At 41.9% G+C, this 7921-nt stretch overlaps 1 non-coding gene across 1 annotated transcript; it reads right to left on the bottom strand.

Annotated features, from left to right (window-relative positions):
• Positions 1-7315: 7315 nt before the first annotated feature.
• LOC145393088 (5S ribosomal RNA) lies at positions 7316-7434 on the bottom strand. The gene has a single exon (XR_013896106.1). It is a non-coding gene; the product is annotated as a 5S ribosomal RNA (ribosomal RNA).
• Positions 7435-7921: the final 487 nt, after the last annotated feature.

The raw sequence follows: 7921 nt of genomic DNA, 5'->3' as shown, positions 1-7921 counted from the left end.
GATGACTGTATGATCCCTTTACACTAAGAGGTTATTCCTAACAAGAATACATAATTGTCAGTGGAAACAGGAAAACTTAAAAAAAAAAAAAACTGATGATTATATGTCGATTGCAATTAGAAGCAGATCTTTCTAATGCTTTCGAGATCCTATGTAACTATACTCCGTTTCACCAAGTTTAGCACAACCAGTGATGTCCTCAACGCCTGCAATGTTTATGTAAATCCTCAGCACTAGGTAAACCTCCGTTTTACCTTGAGAACCAATATATAAAGGCAATACAAAATGGTATATCTAGTTCTGAGGACCTTTGTCAGTGCTACACTCGCTGATGACATCATTGATGGTGTTTGGACTCCATATTATAATTACAAATCATAATAGATAAATAGATAGAAGAGAGACAGATACAAGCAGGAAGTCTGACGATGAGAAGGTATTGTGTCTGCGAGAATCGAGCAATGCTAAACATGCTTACACACTCTTAACTCAACGAATGCTTTATAGGCACACGACAGCGCCTCGTGACCATACACACACATACACACATACTCACACACAGGCTTCTAGAACTTTCCAACTACAGTGTAACACACGTGACACGACCCCTGCTACACCAGAATTTAGGAAGCAGAGACAGAAGGAGGCTAGCCATAGAACAGGCAGGTAGTAGGGAGAAGGGCTTAGCAACATGGAAGAGAGAGAGAGAGAGAGAGCGAGACAGGAGGTAGCAGGAGGGACTCTACTTATACTTCACTCGTGTGTGTGAGACTTTGTTAATACTTTCAAGACAAATAAAAATAGTCCCATACTATTCTTTACCTCTCCTGTCATTGCATGACAAATGGGAACGAAGATTATCTACTTACAAAGCTACTCACGTATAACAACCGCTCGTCCACAAGTCTAATATAATATATAACTTCTCTACAAATTATTACAAAGTTTTTTAAGACATTTGGTGGCAGCTGTCGGTTCAAATGCTAGCCTCCTTCTGCCTCTCTGCTTCCTAAATTCTGGTGAAACAGGGGTCGTGTCTCGTGTGTTACACTGTGGTTGGAAAGTTCCAGAAACCTGTGTGTGAGTATATGTGTATGTCACTAGGCTTTGTTCCCCTGCTATCTCGCTGACACACTACCTACATCATCCTCTGACTATGCTACTTCCAATGTGTCGTCAACATTTCCTCAGTTAACTTGCAAGATCATTTCCCTTTCCCAGGCTTGCATGGAGTTGTCTATCTATCTATTTATCTATCTATCTATTATGATTTGTAATTATAATATGGACTCATAACATTGCTCGGCCACGCCACTGAAGGTCCTCCGACAGCAATCATCATTGACATATGCTAATCAATTAGTACATAATATTGATTATAATATTGTATACATATAATATTCATAGTAAATTGCAATGATCTAGTAATATTACATTTTAAACAAGTTGTATACATATTTGAATAAATGCAATGGTTGTTGTATGACATTTTGTAAGATGTGTATGTATAACAGACATACACATACAATTGTGCAATGGTAATACTGCTAGGTTATACATTACATATTGGGTTATCCCTTTAGTAATGTCTAATATTTCACCTAACTTGTATGATGATACTGGTCATACAGAATTGTGGTATAATTGTATGACTTATAATATTGTAGTAACATTGTGGTAATACATAATTGTAACATTGTGAATTATTACATAATTGTATTGTAATTGTTACATTGTAGTAATACATAATTGTAACATTTTATGAATTGTTACATAATATTGTGGTAATGCATAATTGTGTTGGCCTTATAATTGTAGTTACATTTTGTTAATGCAACTCTTACATAATTGTTACATATTGTTTGTAGTTACATAATTGTAGTTAAAGTTACATAAAAGTTACATCTTGTTAATGCAACTGTTACATAATTGTTACATATTGTTTGTAGTTACATAATTGTAGTTAAAGTTACATAAAAGTTACATCTTGTTAATGCAACTGTTACATAATTGTTACATATTGTTTGTAGTTACATAATTGTAGTTAAAGTTACATCCTGTTAATGCAGCTGTTACATAATTGTTACATATTGTTTGTAGTTACATAATTGTAAAGTTACATAAAAGTTACATTTTGTTAATGCAACTGTTACATAATTGTTACATATTGTTTGTAGTTACATAATTGTAGTTAAAGTTACATAAAAGTTACATCTTGTTAATGCAACTGTTACATAATTGTTACATATTGTTTGTAGTTACATAATTGTAGTTAAAGTTACATCCTGTTAATGCAGCTGTTACATAATTGTTACATATTGTTTGTAGTTACATAATTGTAGTTAAAGTTACATAAAAGTTACATCTTGTTAATGCAACTGTTACATAATTGTTACATATTGGTTGTAGTTACATAATTGTAGCAAGTGTAACAATGGTGCCAGACTCGATGAAATGGAGTAGTCAATAATTCGCCAGGTCGGTGTCAAAAAAAAATAATTAATTCATTAAAAAAAGAAAATCAGAATTCGACTATGATTAAAGGAGGATTGTCTCTAACGCCTTTCATGCCAGGAGTCTACCATCGCAAAAAGCAAAAAAACAAAAAGAGTAACCAGAATGAAATAGATAAAATATTAGATGACGTGGAGAGTTTCAAAGACCTTCATTACGAGAACAAAAAAATCGACGGAGGGTAGCCAGAGGGAAAGAAAAATCGTCTTGGTATAAAAAGGGTTAACACACACCTCCCCACCACCAACCCCTTTGTGGTGAGATTGAGTAACTTGGTCTGATCTGATTCCATTTCGTTTGTTCTCTCTCTCTCTCTCTCTCTCTCTCTCTCTCTCTCTCTCCGTTGCCTCACCCCTTCCCCTCCTAGCTCACTTCCTCCCTGCGTACCTCACTCATTCTCAGCCTACCTCACTTCCTCCCAACTACCTCACTCCCTCCCAACCTACCTCCCTGTCTACCTTCTTCCCTCCCAGCCTACCTCCTTGCCTACCTTCTTCCCTCCCAGCCTACCTCATTCCCTCCCTACCCACCTCATTCCCTTCAAGCCTACCACACTCCCTCCCAGTTTACCTGCCTCCCCTCCAGCCTACCTCCCTCCCTCCCAACCTGCCTCACTTCCAGCCCACCTCACTCCTTCCCAGACTGCCTCAGTTTCTCCCAGCCTACCTCACGCACTCCCAGCCTACCTCACTCCCTCCCAGCTTACCTCACTGCCTTCTTGCCTTCTTCCCTCCTCCCAGCCAACCTGTCTCCCTCCACTGCTACCTTCCTCTCATACCTGTCCCCCTCCACTGCTACCTTCCTCTCATACCTGTCTCCCTCCACTGCTACCTTCTTCTCATACCTGTCTCCCTCCACTGCTACCTTCTTCTCATAACTGTCTCCCTCCACTGCTACCTTCCTCTCATACCTGTCCCCCTCCACTGCTACCTTCCTCTCATACCTGTCTCCCTCCACTGCTACCTTCCTCTCATACCTGTCTCCCTCCACTGCTACCTTCCTCTCATACCTGTCTCCCTCCACTGCTACCTTCCTCTGTCTCCCTCCACTGCTACCTTCCTCTCATACCTGTCTCCCTCCACTGCTACCTTCCTCTCATACCTGTCTCCCTCCACTGCTACCTTCCTCTCATACCTGTCTCCCTCCACTGCTACCTTCCTCTCATCTAGCTCACACTCTTCTATCCTGCCTCCTCAAGCTGTCTCACTCTCACCCTGCTTTACATTGTGTTCTATTTTCATTTTAAACTTACAGTTATGATGGTTTGTGGTGTAAATTATTTGAAAGATGCAAAATCATTAACACAAAGGCAAATACTCCAGAGAGGTCTTTACACATTTCTCAGATGTATTCCACCTGGGGCAATGAATCCAAATGTTGATGAACCCAGTGTTAATATTACATGTGTGAATTAATAAGTTAAATAAATAAACTGTTTAATGAATACGAGTAACATTCATCTTGCGGAAAGAAAACCGGGAAAAAGATTCCCAACTTACAAAATCTTATGATACGAAAACAATACACTATATCTTTTTATTCTAACTTGGCCTAAAATTGTCCTCTATCCATCCTGAATAGTAACTGATAACATAATACGAATCACGAGGAAGTGCTATGGAAAGGATGAAGAACTGAAGTGTCGTCTTTTTCTTCTATTACGCAACGTGGAATAAACAGAGAAAGGACGAAAATCTGGGCCAAGTTAAGGTGAAAAATGCAAAGTCTACACCCCAAACTGAGAATGCCAACCAAACTTCTGAGTCTGAAAGTGAAATGTTTTATATTAATCGGTATAACTGTACAATTATTTTACAAGCCTACGCCAAAGGATAAATAAAATTAACAGGAAAGATTATGGAAAAGGGGTGCCTAAAATGACAGCGAGGCCGAGGAACTAATCACGAAAAGAATGTGTAGATTCCAACCCTCAAACGACAGCTGGCGTTTTATATATGTGGTATTTTCGCTAACACCACACTATATTGTTTTTTACTCCAACCTGCCTAACACTGCCATCTCTCCATCTTGACTGCTGCAGTAACAGATTATCACTGGAGCAGGTGCTAATCACTGAGAGGTCTACTTTAGACAGAATATAGAGCTGTAGCATTGATTTTTCTGCCTCTAAGCTGCGTGAAATAAGCTGCAAAAGGACTAGGCTGATTATTTCCATCTTTATCCCACTTCCCCTGTCCTTCCCTGCCTCCCTCCAAATCTCCCTGCCACCGCCTTTCCCTCCCTGTCTCCGTCCGTCTCTCCCTGCCTCCTAACCTCCCTTCCTCCGACCCTTCCTGCTTCCATCCGTCCTTCCCTACCTTCGTTACCTCTTTGCTTCTGTCCGTCCCTCCCTGCCGCCGTCCATCCTTCCCTGCCTCCATTCTTTCCTGCCTCTGTCCTTCCCTGTCTTCGTCCCTCCCTGCCTGCGACTTTCCTTGCCGCCCAACCAACCTCTCCTATCCGCAGTACCCTGCTCCCTGTTAATTCCCCTGCCATTTACGTGACAAGGTGTCCGAACCTTGTGATGGTACTGCCAGTGCTGATTGCAGCTGTGGAACCCTCAGCCTTGTTCTATAAGTCCTTAGTTATATCTAGGGTAATTCAGACTCTTTTACCACTAACACCTTCACTATCAGAGGTCCTTAAATATTAATATAATCGTTTCTGCTATATACAGTATATCTCTGGTGACTCAGGATCTTATACATTTAGTCCTTTCACCATGAAAATCTTCCTGCGATGAATATAATTTTCAAGCAGGTGGATGATAGCAGTAATACATTTTTAAAAGACTTCATCTTAGTGAAGGAGTCAAATACAAGCCTAACAACTACTGAAGACAAAAAAAAAAGTAAAAGAGAAAAATTAAAGGAAGGACCTATTAACAAAGGAGAGCAAGATGTGAGGGTACAGTATTATGAGGGAGGATGCCGTATCGCGGGAGGATGGTGTCATAAGGTTAATAGGACGTGATTCGACAATAGCCTGAGAGAGAGAGAGAGAGAGAGAGAGAGAGAGAGAGAGAGAGAGAGAGAGAGAGTCTGACAGGAAACTACTTCACGCGTAAGTATCCAACGTAAAAGTTCTTTCGTACTGTATTTTTTTTCATATCAGGTATATCTAGTGGACGAGGTTAGGCTAGTAGGGGAAAATAAGTATATCCAGGTTACTAGAGTCGGTTCATTTTCATCTGAGGGAACTGGGCCACTCCCGTAACCTGAATTAATCGTGGAGGCATGAAATCTCATGAGCTTTGGTTATGAGGCAAGAATGAGTCTCCTTGGTTGCTGTTCAGATAAACGCTCGAATCTGGCTACACCTGGCCAACAACTAAGCTGAAAAAAGGTTATAGATCTCTTTCGGAAGAAAAACCATCAATTATACTTTTTTTAAATTCTCTTTTTGCAGTTTTCCGTCGTGCGTCTTCTTGGTTACTAGTCAGATCAACGTTCCAGTCTGACTGTAGCTGGCCATCAAGTAAGCTGAAACGAGGTTATGGCTCTTTGTGGGATGAACACAAATTTACTATGGCAATCTCTCTCTCTCTCTCTCTCTCTCTCTCTCTCTCTCTCTTTCCAGTTAACACTCTCAGGCTCAGGGCAGTGGTAGCTTTCTGTACCAATTAATGCCAGACGATTGTATTCATGCCAGTGAGTCACAGGAGCCCAAGTGTTAATACTTATTTTTTTTTTTTACATGTCCGACTCTGGGCAAAGGCTTCAGGGCCTATTCGCAAGTCCCAGCAGTCCTCCATGGGCCCCAGTAGTCCTCCTACATCTCCACATATCACTACATCGGCGCTAACACCCACCGTCCATATTGAATACATGCTAGGGTCTCATACAGGACTGGTGTACTGGCATTACTTTTATGACTTGTCGGCGGGTCATCTGGTAGATAAGAAAAGTCTGCATTTTAAGCAATTCAGATCCTTAAACTGTTCCCTGCCCCAGCCGGGATTCGAACCTGGGTCCATTAGGACTGCAGGCCGCTTCTCTACCGATTCTGCCACCATAAACCTCATTAGAGTCACCGCAGTTCTGCCAGTCCCTTCCTTTCCCGTATTCCTTCTATTTTTCCCACCCCTTTCCATGTTACGTGTATCTAGTGGACGCGGTTTGACCATCAGGGAGATATGGTATGTTCTTGTAAACTGTCAACCCTTTTAATGCCCTGTTTCCAGTATTAACACACCCAGGTTCCTATGACTCACTCCCAGCTAAATGAAGTATGGGAGAATAATACAGGAAGGATAATGGTGGCAGATGTAACACACTCGGATCCCTGGGGCACAAGAAATGTATAATCACAGTGATCGCCCGGTGTCAGCTGCAATAAATTACTAGAGCTGTGCCGACCATAAGAAGGTCAACATGTTCCTTCGTACATGTTAAGTACATTGTGGACGTGGTTTGGCCACTAGGAAGACAAAAGACAGGAATGAATTTATTCTGGCTTACGAGTCTCTCTCTCTCTCTCTCTCAAACGCTAACCACTACAAAAATCGCATACAAACTGATATGTGTAGTTTGTGGAGTGATGTGTAGTTTGACATGGGTGGGAGTGAGTGTGGGTCACATGTCTCTTGCCACAGCACTAACTGGCTGAAAGGCGGCACGGAGGCAGAGAAGGGAGGGATGGAGGGGGGGATGCGTGGGTGAGATGGAGAGAGTGAGAGATTTTTTTCATTCATTCATTGCCAGACGCCATGTATCCCAAACGGGGTGGCCAAGGGCTTAGAGTTAATTGTTTTACAGGGAGGGGCACTAATCCTCCACCAACCCCACTTGACACGTAGGGATGCCAACAGCATCTGGTGTTCCCAGGCGGTCACCCATCCAAGTACTATCCAGACCCAACGTTGCTTAACTTCGCTGATCGAACGGGAAGCGGTGTACTCAACGTGGTATGGCCGTTATGAAGTGAAATATAGAAACTTGGGGTGAATGGATGAACAGATGGGTGAATGGAGTGAAGGAAGGAAGGAAGATGGATTGGTGAAGTGAAGGAAGGAAGAAGGATGGATGGAAGGACATTAGATGAAGATAGGGAGGGAAACACAAAGGGACAGACGAGGGTTATGAGGAGGTATAGGTGTGGTGGATGGAAGGATAGAGGAATGACGTGGAGACTACTGGGAGAGAGAGAATGAAGGGCAAATGTTGAGAGAAGAAATGGAGATGGAAGAGAGACTTGGAGAACAATACGAAGAGAGAAAGAAGAGATGGAGGGAAGGAGATAAGGGCGGGAGGAAGGAGGTCAAAACAACAGGGATTGTAGTAAAGACAGACAGACAGACAAACAGACAAAGACAGAGATGGGGGAAGGGCAAAGATGAAGAAAGCGAAAACACTATACCTCATACCATTAATCTGGCCAGGCATGTATGGCAACACTGTTCCTGCCG

This window comes from Coenobita brevimanus, chromosome 23, assembly GCF_032717465.1.
Source record: "Coenobita brevimanus isolate Jiangsu-jjx chromosome 23, ASM3271746v2, whole genome shotgun sequence".
In the NCBI taxonomy this organism is placed as follows: Eukaryota; Metazoa; Arthropoda; class Malacostraca; order Decapoda; family Coenobitidae; genus Coenobita; species Coenobita brevimanus.
This window is presented reverse-complemented; position numbering and strand designations above follow the sequence as displayed.